Here is a 21,097-nt window from a genome sequence, read left to right on the forward strand (position 1 = left end):
TCCCATTTGAGTTTAAAGATATTGCACTACTTCTTAAACTGAAAAAAAATGATGATGCATAATAGGAACTGGTCAAATGTACGTCTAAGCGAGTGACAGTGGGTAACAAATTAAGCAACTGTATCTTGCAAAAACGTTTTAGTTTCAGCCACAGAAAAAAGAGCAAGCAGTATTTGCTTTAAAATGAATACTGGCAGCAGAGTAGAGGCAATGCATTTTTACAATTTGTATTTTGTTTTAATATTGCCATTGGAAATAGTGTGGAAACAATTTTAAGGCATCATTAGTTAACTATATTATTTGTTAAGTAAGCATAGAAAAAATTGTGAACCCTGTTTACTGCCTGTAGGGCTGATTTAAAATATGGTAATAAGGATACTCTGTTGCAAGGCGTGATGGAGTACCCTCTCTGCCAAACTGAAGGTCCACCTGCCTATTTTATAGATGTACAGACCTTAAGTATGCCAGTGAAGGAGCCTACTCCAGCCCTGTCACTGACATACTCCTCCACCTGCATGACAGCAGTGCTTTAAATGTGCAGGTACTGTCTGGTACTGAGTATCTGCACTTCTTTAATTTGAAAAGGAGATACTTGCACTATTCAACACTGCTTGATACATTTAATGGGAGAGCAGCAGGACTTCTCATGAGCAAATAAGTAGTCATTTCATTTCAATTTTGCTTTATTCGAGAATGAACTCATAAAAGCTTTACAGACAACAATAAAAAACTATTTATAAAACATTTGAATTGATTAAAAAAGAGTTAAGAAAAAGTAGTAAAAAATGTATCACATACATAGTCACATAAAATTTACAGATAAAATACGTACACTCTGATTTAATGACCTCCAATTCATTCATTTATCTGAGGACTTTTGTCTAATGGACCATGACCAGCCGAGAAATTTAGAAGTGGCTATTAGTATAAACAATGAAGAACTATTACAGATAATTCTTAATGCCACTACACTACTGGTTGTACCTAAGTTCTTACACATGGGAGTGAGCCAGATACGTCTCGGCTCTACATAGGATTTACATGCAAATAAAAAGTGACCAATTGTTTCGTCATGTGCTCCACAGGATGGACAAGAACTATTTGAGGGGCCTCCCCACCTGCCTGTTAGCGATTTAAGAGGGAGAGAACCTGCTCTAATCTGGAAAAGCAACTTCCTATCCCTTGGGCTAGTGATAGTGTCCCAGTATGGTTCTAGACTTGGGAGGAACTTTGCTTGCAGAAATTTTCCAGCCATAGTTTCTTGGTTGATTTCTTTCCAAGTCCGTTCTGCCACTTTCTCCCAATAGATCTCTTTAAGGTTAGTTTTTGTTGGAAAAGTGGCCACCTCCGGATTTTCCCATAACATGTAGAGGCCTAGTTTGCCCACATTTTCCTTAGTTCATTTAGCCATCCTATTTTGTGGAACTCATCTGCATTGATTATATCCTTAAATCCTTCCGCATAGTGTGAGAGTTCGGGTGTAGTCCACAGTCTACGCCAGTACATAATAGGTCTTAATCTTGCTAGGTCAGTTAATGCCTTTCTGCCTAGATCATACCTTAATGGCAGCAAGGGGGTGCTCTTGGGAAGACTTGTGATGAGTTGAAAGAATGTGAGGTAGTTAATGTCCCTTTCATTGTCCCAACTAATGATATGCGTAGGCTGAGATGGTTGCATGTTAAGGCTAATCAGGAAACTATAAACAGCATTAATTTCCAGGTTGATGAAGCGGTAACACTTCTTGAACAATTAAACCCAAAAAATTCAGGGAGTGGTAATGCAACTAAAATCCATGAGAACCTCTTCATAGCTATTAAGGATTATTTCTAGAAACCAGTAAAGAAAGGCGACATAAGAAATGCTTAACCAGCGAAGTGGTATAATGCTGAGTGTAGATGGACTAGAGTAGCCTTAGGAGTCGCAATAAGGGAGAGGGATATGGTGTTTATTCGTATGGCCAGAACTACGTACAGAAAAAGCATAGCCAATGCGAAGAAACTGTGGGATGAGCAGCATTGGCGAGAGCTGAAGGAAGCAAACGACAAAAATGACACTAGACTATTCTGGAACATTGTCAAATGGGGTAAGGGGGGTTCACCAGAGCCCCCTAATAATAATGTATCCCAGGAGGACTGGATCAACTACTTCAAGTCGCAGTATGCAGACACACAGTCCAATAACTTGATGACTGAACATAGACCTTCATTTTATAAAGTCAATTTATTCAGCAGTAATGAGGTTATGATGGCCTTGAGTACAGTCTCAAATGGCAGAGCCCCGGGTCTAGATGGTGTGCCGGCGGACCTTTTCCTCAATGACAAGGAGCGCTGGTGTAAATACATTCTTCTCCTACTGAATGCGGTTGCTCAGGGCGCTAATATATCGGCATCATGGCAATGTGCAATTATAATTCCCATTTATAAGAAAGGAGAGAAATCACAACCAGGAAACTATAGGCCCATAAGCCTAATTGACACCATCCAAAAGGTGATAGGTAGGGCGGTTGTGAACAGACTTTTGGACTGGGCCGAGGAAAATAACGCCTTGTCAACATTTCAAGCCAGCTTTCGAAAATCTGTAAGTACAATGGATCAGGTCTTTCGTTTTTCCCTTCTACAATGGAAAACCGTGTTACTGAGGAAGGGTAGCCTGTACGCAGCCTTTGCAGATTTACGGGCCGCCTTCGACCTTGTTCCAAGGTCCAAACTGTGGCAAGTGTTGAAGAACCTGGGCATCCCTGAAGAGCTTTTAACGATGTTTAATGAGGCTCCATGGGGCAAATTATGCGAAGATCCAGTGGGGAGGGCATGGTAAGGTAACCATGTCATGGTTCTTATACCACTATTATAGTATATGGTTTGGTCTCCACCTGGAGCCCACTATGTACGTGTGCTACTTACGATTGTTTCTGTGCTACAGTATTGTGTGCTTTGTGTTCATCTGCATGTAACAGATACTGAGGTATTTGAGGTGTGTTATAATAATAAACACATCTTTTTATAACTACTGTGTGGTTCTCCTTTCATTTAACCAATACAATAAGATTGCATTCTGGTAATACAAGCTACTTAACATTCATTCAAGACTAATCGTGAAGGCTGCTCTCCACAGTTACCACTTCTAAGGTTATCCTTGACCTTTTAAATCACCATAAGGGTTGTTTGGACTGGTGCAAGGTGCCCTCTTTAATTAGTGGACATCATATACCAGGCCAACTTCTCACAATGACACAATCCTATATACTAAATGCAATTGTAAATGTCATAATGCTGATATTGCAGCATGTACAACCACATGGGGGTGCAAAAAGGCAATTGCCTCTCTAAACACACCACCACATTTTCTGTTCCCTAAATTAAAGGGGAAAAACAGACAAAGTCAATAACAAAAAGACCCCTTACACAACCCACCTGTCATGGCCTGAGGTGGGAAATACTTCCCCTTACCTCACATCTGTCTGTGCAGCCATCAGAGGTCAGCTCCAGTTGAAAGGCACAACAATATTCCCTCCATGTACTGCTACAAATTAGAGTGACACCTGCACAGGTCCCTGAGGGTGCCCTCGTCGACATAGATTAGCCCACTGCTTTCTGATTCAGCTGCACTGAAAAGAGACATTTTAAGCATTGGGGTAATCCATCTCAAAGAATCTCACATAACACTATTAAAATTACTTGGAGAGGGAGAAAGTTGGGTGATGCGTAATCTGCCGATCTCATTGACGGAAATGTAAGTCCTCTGGAGACTCACATCATTGGCCCATAGTCCCTGGCAGCTTCATCTTGGCACCTTTGTCTGTATTTCTTTTAATCAAATTGTCTGTTATGGCCTGGGATAACAGAGCCTCTGGATAGGGGTCATAGTCTTATCGCTTCCAAGAGAACCTCAAAGAGTTTAATCTGATTACCTGCCTCACAGATGTACAGATTTTATAGCTTTGATATCTGACCTATTAATAGTTCTTATACGATTTAGTCATTTTAGTGTAAAATCTAGGTTTAATCTATGTAGTCTCCTAATGTCTACATGTAGTTGGATTTTTAGTTGCTTAAGCGGTGGTGTATACCTTTTCTCCGTCACTTCTCTCAATCCAAATTATTTTGATTGGTCTTGCTGCTCACACATTCCATTAGTGGAGAGTCATGCAGGCAACCAATTTGTTCAGCTTCTCCACTGCAGATCTGAAATTTACATGTGCAACACTCATCCGTTGGGGAACTTATTGAAAAACTGAGTGGTCGAGGTTACCTGTAACCTTCTTGTCATTAATGTTCTCCGGTGTGATCTCAGGCCGCAACCTTTTTAGCCTTAATTTTCTCTGGTGTGATCTCAAGCCTCATTGTATCAAAGTCAAATATTTATTTTATGGTCGTGTTTGCTGTGCAGGGTCTGGGCTTTGAATGAACTTCTCAGTTGAGCTTTTGTCACTATATATGGTGAGGTGTCTCTAGGCTCAGATAATATAAGACCACTCTTCAAGATAAAAACTCTGCTAAATTAAAGATGCCAGCAAACTATTATCTGCTGCTAAGCAACTTGTGCAATATAATCAATAATTAGAATGGAAGAAGGCCTGCATGATGCTACTTTCTTAAAAGAGCCTACAGCCGACCTACTACTCCTTGGCCTATTTCTTTGCTTTTGTTTCCAGCTAAAATATTAGAAAAATATGTGAAATCAAAGCTTGAACTGTTTGGAGTAATAATCCACTGGATTCAGCAGAGTTTGACTTTTGTCCTACACATGTTACTGAAAACATATGCTGGGTTGCATCCTGGATGCCCATATGAGGGCAGTCGAATAGGGCAACTTTGCTGCCATGGTATTACTAAATCTGTAGGCGACTTTTGATACTATCTTATCTCGCATGATATTCTAATCTCCTGGTTGGCAAAAAATAATATTAAGGACACCGCTTTGAAGTGGTGTGCTTCATAACTTGATAATAGACTTCAATCAGTCCACCTCTTGCCATTCCACTCTGAGTATTGTTGTATTGAACAGGGTTTTCCTCAGGGTTCTGTGTTGAGTCCTACTGTGCCTAATATTTACTTGAGGTCTCTTGCTCAGCTCATTCACAATCAGGGTGTTATCTTCACAAATTACACTCACAACACCCAATTTGTTAACTTAGTGGACTCCACATTGTCTGTTCCCTATGAGAATTGTCAACACTATATGCACAAAATCAGAAGCTGGCTTACCTCTGATTACCTTAAATTTAATGAGGATAAAATGAAGGTTCTATGCTGTACCTTGCATATAATTCCTCGGGCTCTACGAGATTACTTTTGGCCTCCACAGTCAAACTTTGCTTAAGTGGGCTTGTCTATGGTTAGTAAACCTAGGGTTCCATTTTGATAGAAATTTACTTTTTATGGCATAGGTAAATAGGTTGGCATACATTTGTTTTCCATTGTTCAAATTGTTCTGAAAGAAATTGCTTCTTCTTCTTGTTGCTCATTGAACAATGATTGTTCAGGCTACCATTCTAAGTCAGCTAGACTATGAGCACTCTCTGTTTCTCGGCTTTACTGATTATTTAATCAAGCACCTTTCCCGCATGTAAATAGCTGCAATACATTTAGCTCTCACTCTTCCTCTGTTGTCTTCTGCTTCTACTGCTCTTAACAAATTGCATTGGCTTCCCCTGCTGAAGAGGATTAATTTTATGTCCTCATGCATTGTTTACAGGGCCTTCTATCATGTTGGCTTGGAAAATCTTCTTGACAAGTTTGAGCAGTATCATCTCAGTCGCCATCTGTGCTCCTCAGATGCCCACCTGCTGGTGCAGCCAAAATTCAAGCTTTCTCATGTTGGTGGCAGGGCATTTACTGTGCAAGCATCTTGCCTATGGAATGGTTTGCCTCTCACTCTAAGGCGGGTTCCTAATCTGAGTCAATTTAGGAAGCTGCTCAACACCTAGCTCTTCATTCTGTACCTGAGTTTGTAAATGGGGAGTGTGGTCTCTGTTTAGTGCCAGGACGCCTCTAAGGTAATTAAATGTCTATAATAATATTATAGGTTGACTGTATCCAAGCTCTCAACATTTTGATGTGATGTTCTGGACAGTGCGTGCATCCATGGTTTTAGTAGCTTAGAATTGGTAATTTGAAATTTCAACATTCTGAAGACACTTCCCGTGACTTCAGTGTTGTAACCTATTAATTATGTAATTGCATTGCCTACCTCTGCAAAGTTGATAAATTAGCCCTCTGCATGAAGCTGATAAATTTTCCTAAACGAAGCTCCAAGCAATGTTAAGGTAGTTTTGTAGAAGATCTCTAAAATCACTTCTTTTATAATATTGCTATGGAGCAACGACAGTGAACACAGGAAAGAATGCACCGCCAAAGATGTGCCACTAGGCAGAAGTTTGGAAAAGCACTTAACATTTTTTTTCTTTTGATGGGGGGTTTATAGAATCAATGTATCTTTATTTTCTCAATAGTCACCTTATAATTATTGCCAGCATTTTTGTAGGATTGTACACCCTTACATCACCAGTCTCTAAGCGTTAATACTAATGAGCATGTGACAAATCTTCTTCTGGGTAGGTAAGTCCTAAACTTTAGACCTGATTTTAGGAAATATCCTATGTTGTATTTATAAGGTGGAAAATGCAAAATGATTTTTTTTTAAAACATGTGCAGTGTTAATAACGCTGTGCATCCAGCACAACAGACCTAAGACGTCTGTCCTGCAATGATCACAGACTGATATTGCAAAAGTGGCAAAAACACTTCCTGTGACGGTGTCTGTGTAACCACGCTTGCAGTAGGTGTACATTCAAATGTGATGTTGCCTCATTTTCAATGTGTTATGGTTCCATGGAAATAAGGAAGATCCAAAATGGGGCACCCACATTTATTTTTTAAATAGGCTTGCGCAATTCAGCATGTGAGTGGTACAATAACAGACATAGATAGTGGGTTACTTTGCATAAGAACATATCTCAAGTAGATGGCTGTGTACACACAATTTACATACTGGTGTACTGTATATGTTTGTGGAGTAAGTTACATGTAGAACATAGTGCCAAATTATTAAACGTTTTTACTGCTGTAAAGAGTCCAATTTACTGTTTGCAATTGAAGTTTTTTTTCAGAAGCTATCAAAAGCATGTTAGAAATCAAGAAATGTATACTGAATGCATAAAATGGGTGTGCCTGCAACTCTGTACCAAATCGTTATCAGGAACGCACATGTTGTGAGGGTCCTTGACAAACAGCGATTCGGGATGAGATGTATCAATGATTTGAATCTGCAATTTCAGATGAAAGCCATTGAAAAGGTAATGACCCCCAAATTGGGCTGCTAACCCATTCTGAAAAGGATAGGGTACCATTTGGATCCCTTTCTCTTTTGATTGTTGAAAAGCGCTTCAGGGAGTGTAAGCCGTGGTCTACTAGACCATTGACAAATCCCAGTGAAATTTTTATAAGACAATATAAGTTTTGAAAAAGTAGTCGGTCAGCATTAAGGAAAATGGCCTTCATTAAAAACTGTTTTCTTTATTTAAACACAATGCTGATCCTTGCTGAACCCTGTGATTGTGGCCCATCAGAGTGATTTGCAGTGTGTGACCTGCCTCATGAATGCTGCAGAAGTAGGTTGGATTGAGACTCACTCCAATTAAGCAAAAATGTCCCTAAAATACTGGTGCAAATTGCGACCACTTTTTGAGACCAGTGTCATAGTACCTCTGGCCCCAATGATCTTCTATGTGTAGAATGATAGAGAACAACTATTTAAGAATGATTTTGCTTGATCATGTCTGATCATTAAGTGTGTTCTAATAAACAGAACTAACAGTGTGAAAAATAATAAATATGGGAGATTTTTTTTAAAAAATGGAACATAAAAGTGTGCAGGAGAGAAACGACACAATTTAGAAATCAAAGTTGCAATGAAAAGCATGCAGAAAGGTTGGAAACTGGTGTTTCAAGAAATGTCCGTGTCCATGACATGAGAGACAAACTTAATACTGTACTAAGTATTTACAAACAGAATTTAGAAAAGGTGATATTTAAAATGCTTGAAGTAAGATGTTTCTTTCTTATGTTTTCTCTAATCTAATGAAGACTTAAAATAGAAAAGTTACAAAAGAAAATTCTTCCTCCCTGAGCAATAATAATAAAGTTACATACAAGTGTTCACAAAAAAGAATGATTTCAAGCTAGTAATTGTAAGGTTAGAACCAATGGATGAGGAGATACAAGAATTCTTCACCTACCTTAACTCTAATAATATGAATGTTCAATCTACTACAGCACATGACAAAGAACAAATTGTTTTTCTGGATGTTGGTCTATTTATTGAAGAGGGCAGATTATGTAGCAGAATGTACCGTAAAGGAACCAGTTATAACTCTATTCTACATGCCAGTAGTTGCCACCCCAAAAGCCAGGTTAACTCTATCCCCTTTGGGGAGATGTTAAGAGCACAACGGAATTGCTCAGTGGAACGTGATTTTGTTACCAATCTTCATGATATATCAATAAGATTCAGAAGAAGAGGTTATAATGAGAAGATTATTAACTCAGCAAAAACAAGAGCTTTGGGGCTTAGTAGGGCTGAGACTCTAAGAATGAATAAGAAATCCAAGCAGGGCTCTGACAGATCTGAGGTTGTTCGGATGGTCACAAACTATGGAATAGGAAGCCATAAATTGTACGGAGTGTTGAACAAATACTGGCACCTGTTAAAGAGTGACGCATATATTTCACCACTCCTTAAAGACAGACCTAGTGTTACTTTTCGTAAGGGGAACCCTACAGAATATTGTGAGCCCCAGTTACCCCAAACCACTACCTAGTACTAACTGGCTAAGTAAACAGCATAATGGAGTTTTTTGCTGTGGCCGCTGCAGTTCCTGCAGATGGGCTGTCAAAAAGATAACAGAGTTTGAATATAATGGTACAGGAAGACACTAGATTAACTGTTTCATTACGTGTGATACCACCCATGTTGTTTATGTCATTGTGTGTTCTTGTTCTAAAATCTATGTCATGAGCACTATTCGAAGATTAAGGGACAGAATGGTTGAACATTTCCGTGCTCTCAAGAATGGTGAAACGAGATATCCGATAGCAGCCCATATAGTGCATAACTGTGATGATGTAAAGAACCATAGTTTCAACTATCATGGAATTGATTACATTAAAATGGATAAAAGAGGAGGCAATAGAATACTACAGCTGAGACGAAGAGAGGTTTTATGGATAATGAAACTGAGGGCGGTTGAACAGGGGTTGAATTTGGACCCTGAATACCAATATTTTCTTGGCTCCTGAAATGCTCTGGCTGCATAACATTGTAAGAACAGGTTATAATTGTGATTTCACATGTTTAATATCCATTTCATAGATTATATCTTATTCGTATATGAATAACATATAATTTGCTGTTCTCTTATGAAATAATTACTGTTTGCATGAATATCTGAGTATTGTTAATGTATTCCGTATTTAGGAATGGGTTTTCCTATCTTTCCTTATTCTTTCTTTCCAGTTCTCCTTACGTGTACTTGATGTAAAGCCTGTTCATGGAGAAAGGATGCTATTACGAGTAGCCTGGGGTGAAAATGTATGCCTGGAATAGCATGTGTATTGAGTACGTACAATACCTAATATGAATGTTGGTTTTGAGACTCGAGTTTTTATATAGTTTTTGTAATTTTATTTGGTTGAAACTGACAATACCAATGAATTGTCCATAATGTTAGGGATATTTTACTGTTAAATGACTAGAATGCTGGTACATTGATTACTGACTGACCTTGTTTTGGGATTACTTTAGTTACAGTGGCCATAGGGGCTGCTTGCTTGCGTGTTATTTAAGGTGCTGGCTTTTTATCAAGAAATGATGTATTAAAAATTAATTTGTGGTGAGGATGTATGCCTGTAATAGCTCAACATGGTTGTTCGGCATGTTAGAGATCCACTGTGAATGATGAAATGAAGGGGTTTGATACCTGTATATATTGTTTGGGTAATTTACTACAGATGGAAGCGTGAATTTGAATGAATTAATTTTACACTAAGGATATATTATTGAAATTTGCTAGGATGTCGATTACTTGGCTACCTAAGGAGAAGGCCTTGGGTTTTACTCTAGTTAAGGCGGCCAAATGGGCTGCGTGACGTTTGGTGAGGGAGAAGCAGAACCAGTGGCAAGGGAGAATGGACTACGAGAAGAACATGAATTAAGGGTACTGAATTAATCTTTAGTTGTTATATGGATACGTCCTGATCCTCATATACTTAAGAAGATCGGGTACCATTTACTTGCGGATTAGATTGAGATAGTTCTTTTGGAATTGAATTATGAGGAATGAATGGAGTTATTTACCACTCCAAGATGGCCCCTATACACTTGGATGCTGTCTTATTTAAGGCATGGTAAAATGGCGCCGACTGTGCACGCCGTCGGAGATTGAAACAGACCGATACAGTCTGCCGGGTGAGTGAAGCACTATGATTCAGACAGTACAGTGGTTTTAGACAGGGTACGGTATTATTAATTTCCTGACTGACTTATACGATGTTTCTTTTATGCGTAGAGACGGATCGGTGCACGGGGACTATACTACATTAGGAACGCTCATGGTAATAAAGGGGTGAGTTTGACCTTTCTGATTAAACCTATCTTGTAGACATAACAATGCTTTCTTACTTTGGAGTGGATAGTAACTAATTGAATGTTTATGTATGTTTTTATAGATACATACCCAACATTTGTGAAAGAATTTTATGAGGTAATTATCAATATGGGTAGCAATACGAAAATCAAGCTGTAGATAAGCTTGGATTCACTTTTTGGTAAAGTTGCCTTACTCTTATTTTGCTTTTGGCTTGCTCTTAGGTTACATGCCACAAAATATACATATATGCCTATTGGGCAGGATTAGATGTTCAATCATTTTGGTGAGTCGACTGAGAGACGTTATGACTATTTGTGTTTCGCAATTTGATAATCTTACCGAATCAATTATTTAACCGATTGTCTATCATGTAAAGTAATACACGACATGAAGTTTTAAGGTGAAAGTATAGCATTGTGAGTGAATTTGTCAGTAGATACGACATAACGAACAATCTCTTGTTGCCAACGAATACTCATATGATGGTAACTTTGTGATATATTGTTTTAGATTTCATATCCAATACCTGTGGATTTGCTAAGATATTGGACACCATTTCTTTTGTGTGTGAAGGTGAATTGTTATTATTGATTACGTAACTCTTTACTTGGTGGAGTTGTGCACTATAAGTGGGTCTTTATTCCTTGGTGTTTTAGCTGCATCCTTTGATTTGTCTTCTTTCACTCCTAAGGTGTTGCTCTATAATATTGCAATGGATGACTAACCCCCATTGGATAACTTTAATCTTACTTACTCTTATTCCTTAGCCTATATTTTCTCTGGCTAAAGTTTTTGGCAGGATTATATTATTATATTTACAACGTGATTAATTTATTCTCTGCAGTCCTGATGAAGTCAATGGCAAGATGGTTGCCTGACGAAACACGTGTAGGCTGTTGTGGCTGCTCTATGGATTTGAATTTTGCAATTTTGGAACTGGAATAAAGAACAATTGAACAAGAAGAATTTGAAGAACTTAATTTGAACAACACCTTACTCTTGGACTACAATAGAATATCAATTGGTTCTAACCTTACAATTACTAGCTTGAAATCATTATTTTTTGTGAACACTTGTATGTAACTTTATTATTATTGCTCAGGGAGGAAGAATTTATTTTGTAATTTATATTCCCATCATGGGGATTGTGGGATAGCCTGGTAGCCTCTCCCTTTTTCCACCCTTAGTAGCACCTTAATATTACTGTTTTTCTATTTTTGATTCACCCTATTACTGTGGTAGTGCGCCCTGTCTACTCCTTGCTACCAATTGTTCTCTTAAACTTATAATAGAAAAGTGATTGCTTATATTTTATTTTTTGAGAATTTGAAATCAGACGATGCTTATGAATTTGAGGGAAATTACATTTATTTCTGCATATTGTTTTCTTATGCATTTCTTTCTTTTTGTATACATTATTAATAAAAGTGTGTTTTATTCTCAGAAAACAATGATTTATGGTATTTTTGTGAAGGTCTCAAAACCAGTTTGTGTTATTTCCATTTTGAATGTAGGCCTCAGAAGAATGTATTTTGTCTTTCATAATTTCTAAAATGCTGATTTATTAGCCCTGGCTGTGTATATTATATCACTAGAGTTTCCTTCCTACGGTTGGAATATTTCTTTCTATGAATATCACTAGAGTTTCCTTCCTACGGTTGGAGTATTTCTTTCTATGAATAATTGTGTCAACTATGTTGCAAGCTGATGTGGAAGAGAGCGTGTGGATACGTAGAGGTCTTGATGTGTATCCTACTTTCGAGATGACATGGCGTCTTGCAAATGAACAAAGAATTATGTTGTTAAAGTTCCAGATGGACTAGGCTGGAAAAATATCACCTCATGAATCCTAACCAATCGTGCAAAACTGTGAAAAAGTAACATTTTGTGGTTGGTATTGAGAATATTTTGGGGTATGATAGTTTCCGTGGGAAAAAAATGAAAAGAGGCTTTTTCTGCTGCACTCTCAATACTACTCTGGCTGGCTATAATCTTTGCAATGTTGGAGGTAACATGCTATTGGTCCAAACTCTGATTCTCCCTTGAACAGAACCAGCCTGATTTCCCCTTTACACTTCATTGGCTGGTGAAGTTGCAATACCTCTACCCTTTCGGCTGAAGGATTAACTGTTTCATACTCTTGCAAGCTGTGCAATAGTCCCTTGACATTAGGTTTGTATACATTTCGAACTGCATATTGAAATTCGCAACGAGTATTTTTTCTTTGTCTCTCTTTTGCTCTCCTCTCATGCTGGTTATTGTTTTGATGTATTTACCATGATCTGTGTTTGCTGTTGTGAATTTTACCTATAATTATTGAAATAACAAAAGTATTGAACCTCTAATATGTTTATGTATTGACCATTCATATTTGATGGTTTAGATAAAAGAAACTTGATAAGTATACAGTTTCTCTTTATTGATTTATTATTTGACCTGATACGTATTTTGACTATTGTTGTGGGTTAGGCATTTTCTTCATTACAGGTCCTCATGAAGAAAATTGCATCCATCTCTATTTATCTGAGTCCTTATCAACTCTTTCAAAGATCTATCAGAGGACCTCATGATTTGTAAGTGGTTATAGAATTTCTACGGGCCCAAACTCTTTGGTATAGTAAATGATAGAAATTTGGTTTTAGCATAAAGAAGATATTGTTAATCTTTATGAAAATGACACCGCTTCCATTGGATCAGGAACATCATAGTCCTAAGGGTGTACAATTGAAAAGATTTGTTCAAGCATTTCACATTTATGCAATGAAAAAAATTCAGCTGCACCATTTTAAAATGTTCCTAGGTGACACAAATACGATTTAGCATATTTAAATGCAAACTTGTATATAATGATCACAAAGATTACAGATTTGTTTTAGAAAAATCACATTTTAAAAAGAAAATGTAATTATTTATTTTGTATTTTATTTTTTTACACAGATTTTCATACTCATTTGTAGTAGCCTCAGAGAAATGTGGGGTAGGAATGCATACTGGAGGGAAACTCATTAGCAATCTTTATGGTTAAACAGTTCAGTTAATCCACAGCAGAATGATAAAGCCTACTTATTCTGGATTCTCAGCATTCAAGGCATGATGCAACACAAGTAAGATTTCAGGAATTCCATGATCAAGAGACATGCCCTCCCTAGATCAACTTCGCACTGAGGACATGGTTGTGCAATACAGCATATTTGATAGACCGGCTTGTGGCTTTTGGGCCATCAGAATGGAGTGGACATCTTCATAAACTTCTGGTTTAATGTAATCAGAGAAGTGTTTAGGATTCGTGATAGGGTTTTTTGATGCCTGTCAACACTTTGTGTCACATGGGTTGTCCACTTTTGTAAGAGTTTGCTTACCAGAATTGCATTATTTCCATTGCGGGATTAGTTCTGAAAGTGCTGTTTGTCCTCTCCCTACCAAAATTTCTTTTCAGCCTATGCGTTCCCCAATCTACTGTAGTTTCAAAGATACTCTTTGTACAAATTTGCTCCTGACTGGCTTCCTTCACTTATCTTACCCCTGACACTGCAAGCTTCACTGCTACCTTGTTTCTACATACCAATAAGTACTAAATGATTCATTCTGTTTATGTACGATTCCTGTTGTGTGTAAAGTGCTTTAATACCAGTAAGTGTAGCAGTGCTATAAAAACTAAAATACATTGTAAATTTCTTAAGAGAAATAGACAAGAGCAAATATTTGAAGGCAACCAGTTAACCTATCTTCTACAAAAATACTTTTATGTACGAAGTGTCATGGAGAGTTCTTGAAGTGATCCCATGCCTCTCTCTTGGATCCACTCCTCTTTCTCCCTAGAAAATATATTTTATGCCAGCTTACATATATCCTAGCCCAGCAGAGTGAGTTATCATTAAATTCTCTCTGCAATTGTTACCTGACAGTTGGCTTGTTCTAAACATGAGTTTTCACCCTAACCTGCAACCAGCAATGGGTCAATCCATTACTGAAATCCAAAAGATTCCCAAAGCAGACTTACATGAAAGGGTTTACTTATTAGATTGATTATATCAGCTATCACAGCTACATCATAGAGTTAACAGTTTCTCAAGATGGAAAAAATACTGCTTCACCTAATATCTCCTAAGCGAATCAAGCTATGAATTTCAGATTTGTGGTACCTATCCTGGCACAATCAATCGATCAATCATGCAATCATGAAATTTGGAAAGCGCACTACATACTCGTGAGGGTCACAAGGCGCTGGGGGGGTGCTAATACTGCTCGAAGAGCCAGGTCTTGAGTAGTCTCCTGAAGGTAAGTAGGTCTTGGGTCTGCCATAGGAGGATGGGGAGTGTGTTCCAGTTCTTGGCAACGAGGTAGGAGAACGATCTGCCACCAGCAGTCGTTCTTCGCATGCGGGGGATGGTAGCAAGGGCGCGGTTGGCGGGGATGAGCTGGCAGTTCGCGGTGTAGGTGAGTCGTCTGTTGAGGTAAGCTGGACAGGTGTTGTGCAGTGCCTTGTGTGCGTGGGTGGGTGAGGAGTTTGAAGGTGATCCTCTTGTTGACGGGCAACCAGTGCAGGTCTCTCAGGTGGGGTGTGATGTGGCTGTGTCGAGGGATGTCGAGGATCAGGAGGGCAGAGGCGTTCTGTATGCGTTGCAGTTGTTTCAGCAGTTTGGCCGGGGTTCCCGTGTAGAGGGCGTTTCCGTAGTCCAGCCTGCTGCTGACGATGGCCTGGGTGACCGTTCCTCTTCTGTCTGTTGGAATCCACCTGTAGATCTTCCGGAGCATGCGGAGGGCGTTGAAGCAGGAGGATGTGAAGGCGTTGACTTGCTTACAGTGTTGAGTCGAGGATGACGCCCAGGTTGCGCTTGTCCACCAGGAGTCGTCCCAAGCTGAGGGGGTGGAGCCGAGAATGAGGACCTCCATCTTGTCTGATTTCAGCTTTTGACAGCTGTTCATCATCCATTCGGCGATGGCCTTCATTCCTTCAGGAGGTTGGTTTTGGCAGTGAGGGGGTCCTTGGTGAGGGAGAGGATCAGCTGTGTGTCGTTGGAGTAGGAGATGATGTTGAGGTCATGCAGTCTGGCGACGTGGGCGAGCGGGCCATGTAGATGTTGAACAATGTCGGGCTGAGGGATGATCCTTGGGGTACGCAGCAGATGATCTTGGAGGCCTCGGACTGGAAAGGGGAGGCGCACGCTCTGGGTTCTGCCGGAGAGGAAGGAGGTGGTCCATTTCAGAGCCTTGTCTCGGATCCTTGCGTTGTGGAGGCGTTTGCGTAGGGTGCGGTGGCAGACAGTTTCAAAGGTAGCTGATAGGTCCAGGAGGAAGAGGGCCGCGGTTTCGCCTTTCTCCAGCAGGGCCCTGATGTCGTCGGTGGCGGCGATGAGGGCAGTTTCGGTGCTGTGGTTGCTGCGGAATCCGGACTGAGTTGGTTCCAGGATATTGTTCTCCTCAAAGTAGCGGGTCAGCTGTTTGTTGACAGCTTTCTCAATGAACTTTGCCGAGAACAGGAGCAGAGAGACGGGCCGGAGGTTCTTGAGGTCTCTCGGGTTCGCCTTGGGGCCGTTGATATCGGCGTTCTTCCAGCTATCCGGAAAGGTCACGGTCTTGAAGGAGATGTTGATAGCCTTGCGGAGATGGGGTGCGATGGTGGCACTGGCTTTGTTGAAGATGTGGTGTGGGCATAGGTCTGACGGGGAGCCGGAGTGGATGGTGCTCATGATCTTGATGGTGTCGTCGTCATTGATGTGGGTCCAGGTGAGCAGGGGGTTGCTGTGGGTGGTGGTCGTGGGTTCTGAGGTGTTGCTGGTATCTGGGGAGGTCAGGTTGTCGAAGCTGTTGTGGATGTTGGTGATCTTGCGGTGGAAGAAGGTGGCAAGGGGCTTGCACAGGTCTTGCAATGGTGGGATGTCATTGGTGTTTGAGCTGGTGTTGGAGAGTTCCTTCACGATGTTGAAGAGCTCTTTGCTGTTGTGTGCGTTGTTGTCGAGGGGGTCCTTGAAGGAGGCCCTTTTGGTGGCTCTGATGAGGTGATGGTGTTGGCACATGGCGTTCTTGTGGGCTTGTTGGTTCTCCGGTGTCTGATCGCGGTGCCATTTCTTCTCTAGTTTTTGGCAGGTTTATTTGGAGGTCTGGAGTTCTGCAGAGAAGCAGCTGGCATTCTTGGTGGTGTGTCTGTTGGAGGGTTTCTTGAACGGGGCGAGAGTGTTGGCGCAGTGGTCGATTTAGCGCCTCAGGTTGCTGGCGGCGGTGTCGGGGTGTGTGGGGTCGGTGGGTGGGTGTCGGACGAGGGTGATGTTTAGCTGGTCTTCGGTGATTTTGCTCCAGCTGCGGTGGGGGACCTGTGGGGTGCGGTGGTGCAAGGTGGGTTTCTGGAAGGTGATGTGGATGCACCGATGGTCGGTCCAGTGGAGGTCGGTGGTTTGGCTGAAGGAGACATGGGGGCTTGCGGAGAAGATGGGGTCAAGCATGTGTCCGGCAGAGTGGGTGGGTGTTTTGATGAGCTGTTTTAGTCCGAGGTTGGTGAGGTTGTCGATCAGTGTTGTGGAGTAGTTGTCGTTGACATTCTCAAGGTGGAAAATCAGGTCTCCGAGGAGGTTGTATCTGTGGAGGCGAGGGTTTGTGTGCTGATGAGGTCGGCGATGGAATTGTTCAACTGTGGTTGGGGTCCTGGGGGTCTGTAGTGAGGGTTCCTCTGAGGGTGGTGTTGTGCTTGACGTGGATATGGAAGTGGAGGTGCTCGACCATACTGAGGGCTTCTTCGGTGTTGGTTGAGATTTTGATGGTGTTCCTGTGGATGATGTTGATTCCACCTTCTGGTTTGTTGTTGTTCCGGTCCCTGCGTGTGATCTTGTAGCTGTCCGGGATGGCTATGGCTATGTCCAGTGCCGAGGAGGTGTTCATCCAGGTCTCCGTCAGGAAGGCGACATCTGGGCGGAGGAGTCGAGCAGGTACCAGAGTTCGACTGCGTGCTTGTGGACTGAGCAGGTGTTGAGTAGTATGCATCTGAGATGGGTGTGGCCTGCGGTGTTGGGATGGGCAGGACGTGCTGGTGTGCGCCGGCTGGCGTAGCTACAGTTTTGGCAGGTGAAGGGCCCATGGATGAGTTTCGGGGTGGCCTGGAAGAAGGTGGAGTTTCGGACGGCGATGAGTGCATGGAGGGTGTTGGCGTTGTAGCGGCGTCAAGACCTGTGGGGGTCCCGAGGGCCAGGGGGTCTGCCACAGAGCGCGGTCCAGACAGGACGGGCACAGATGGGCTTCCCCTAGCCGCGCCCGCTGCACGTGACCGCACAGCGATCGTCGTTTGTTGGGGATGGGGGAGGGATGAGCGATGAGCAGCTGGGAGGAGGGGCTGAGGGGCGGGGTCAGCAGACAGCTAGGGCGGGGGAAAACTGAGGAGAACAGTAAACAACAGAGGGCACAGCTGCCCTAACTACAAAATACTAGAAAAAATAAAGTAAAATAACGGGCACAGTACAGTACAAAAGGTGACAAAGACACAACCACCAGTCACACTGCGGCAGGACAATACAGACCAGCGGGCTGGCTCGAACCCTGCAGCGAAGGGCAGGCAGGCTGCAGGATGAGGCAAGTATTGTGGAGCTGCCTGGGAGAGTGAGATCAGAGGACCAAAACAATGAGAACAATTTTCAAGAAATCCTCATGTATTCCAGTCATTCAGAACCCAATGCATCTTACATTTGCTTTTTGCCTCCTCAAATTCGGTTTAATGCTAATTCCATTAAGGTGGCATTATTGCTGCCTTGGTTGTCTAACCAAGCATTAACTTAGAACATCTTTGATACTGAATCACAGTCCACAATTATGGTATATTCCTTAAATAATTTGCCAATTGTTAAAAAAAATCAGAATATTGAGGTGACTCACATGAGCTTATTGAATTTGAGTCAAGTGATATAAATTATCTCTCATCTGAGACTGTTTGAACTTATGAAGCAGCAACCATTGCCTTCTTCCAAGGGCTCAGAGGGATTAGAAAGATTACATGTGATGGTGGATAATTCTCATACCACTACTAATGTTTTCGTTGATCTTATTATTCAAGCTGATTACCTATAAATAAGAGAAACGCTTAACGAAAATTGAATTTTTCACATCAGTCACAGTGATTAAAACAACTAGGACACCCAATCCGGGTTCCACTGGGGAACTCATGCAAATTGGGGGACTTTGAAAATCATTGAGCGTGGAGGAACAAGAATGAAGAAAATGTGCCATTTCATTCGGCAATATCCTCAATTGGAGAGAAACATGTTCACACGCTATTAGAATGTAGACCAAGACTAATTCTAATTTAAAGGACCCAGCAGCAATCCACTCACATTTTCTTCTTTACCATATTTCTTCATTAACATACTTTTAGATCATATTCCCAAATTTCTTTGTTACCAAAGCCTTAGCCTTCGGTCCTTTATCAATATTGGCAATAATTGTTTTTGATGCAGCTAATTCTTTCATAGATAAGAGATGTAAAGGATACTCAAGATAAGGATACAGTAGAGCTCAACAAGGGATTTGATGGCACATCCCTCAACTCTTGGAAAGTACACCAAGAAACTGAATCACTAGCTATGGGAACAGAAAAGGGAACTGGAAAAACATTTCTTGGACCACAATTATTCTTACAATTTTTTCATTATGTCGGGCAGTACTTGGCTTCAACAACATAGGGCCAGATGTAGGAAGCCTCATCCCGGTCGATAACAGACGAAATTACCGAATTTCGGCCGTTACCGACCGGAATTAGGCTTTTCATATGTAGGTGGCTACATTTCAGATTCGGTAATTTACTGAATCGGTATTTAAGAATCCGGTAAATTACCGGTTCTTAAAAATACCGAACCTGTAAATTACCGAATCTGAAATGTAGGGAGCGCTCAAATGAGTGCTTTTCCCATTTTAGGATTCGTTATTTACCACAACTAGAAGTTGGTGGTAAATAAGGAATTCCTATGTAAATGCATAAATGTGCATTTACACCTGTTCCATGTGACAGACATACATGCCCTTAGGGCATGTATGTATGCCCCATGTGCACACCAGCACTAATCAGGGGTGCAACAGGGTGTCAAAGTGACACCCACAAACCCTTGAATTTTCGGTATTTACCAAATCGGTAATTACCGATTCTGTATTTGCCATTCATTCCTATGGGCCTCCAGGAATGAATGGCAAATAGCGAATCGGTAATTACCGATACCGAATCTTACCGATTCGATATTTTTTACCGAATAATTACCTACATTGCATTTACCGATTCGAAAATACCGAATCGGTAAAATTCGGTATTTTCGAATTGGTAAATTTAAATTACCTACATCTAGCCCATAATAATCAAATTTACGGCAGTATCCAAATGTGAGTTTCTCCTCTGATAAAAGATTTTAGAAAACTATTCAGCAAAAAAGGAGCAGAATATTTACATCCCAATGAGGAGTAAATTAATTCCATCAAGCTGATATTAAAGGCCCGATGTAGGTGGCCATTACCGGTCGGTAACGGCCGAATTCGGCCGTTACCGACCGGTAAATGGGTCATTGAGATGTAGGGGGCTATATTTTACAGAATCGGTAAATTTACCTATTTGGTAAATTTACCGATTCTGTAAAATACCGAATCGGTAATTTTACCGATTCGGAAAATTCCTCATGTAGGTAGCACTGTTTCCAGTGCTACAGGCCTTTTAGATTCGGTATTTTACCACCCAATCCAATTGGGTGGTGAAATACCGAATCCAGGTGTGCATGCACATCTGTGCATGCACACCTGTGCCATGTGACACACAGACATGCCCTTAGGGCATGTCTGTGTGCCACATGGCACACATGCCCGTCTTTGGGGTGCTAGAGGGTGTCAAAGTGACACCCCCTGCACCCTTGCAAAATTCGGTATTTACCGATTCGGTAAATACCGAACCGGTAATGCCCATTGATTCCTATGGGCTTCAATGCCCATAGGAATCAATGGGCATTACCGATTCGGTATTTACCGAATCGGTAAATACCGAATCCTTCCGATTCGGTAATTGTAAAAATACAATTACCTACATCTGCCCTCCTCTTTTTTACCACTTCTTAAATACCGATTCGGTATGAATCAGTATTTAAGAAGTGGTAAAAAAGATTTACCTACATCGGGCCCTAAATGCTAAAATCCCTAATGAAAATATCCACTCATTGACTGTTCAGGAGGATAATATTTAAAAAAAATATCTGGGGGAAAATCTCAATAGGGCCTCATTTGACACTCCAGATTTCCTGCTTGGCTCACATTTGTGTGCCTATGCCTAATGAAGAATTTAGGCCTTATGTGGACTATGGGGAGTTTAACACCATTTTTGTAAAAAACTGTTATCTTCTACCACTAATCTCAGTACTACTCAAAAAAATCAGTCGAATTCTTCACCAAACTCGATGTAAAAACTGCAAATAATTTCGAAACAATAAAAGCAGGTGCAGGTGA

This window comes from Lissotriton helveticus, chromosome 11, assembly GCF_964261635.1.
Source record: "Lissotriton helveticus chromosome 11, aLisHel1.1, whole genome shotgun sequence".
Taxonomy (NCBI): Eukaryota; Metazoa; Chordata; class Amphibia; order Caudata; family Salamandridae; genus Lissotriton; species Lissotriton helveticus.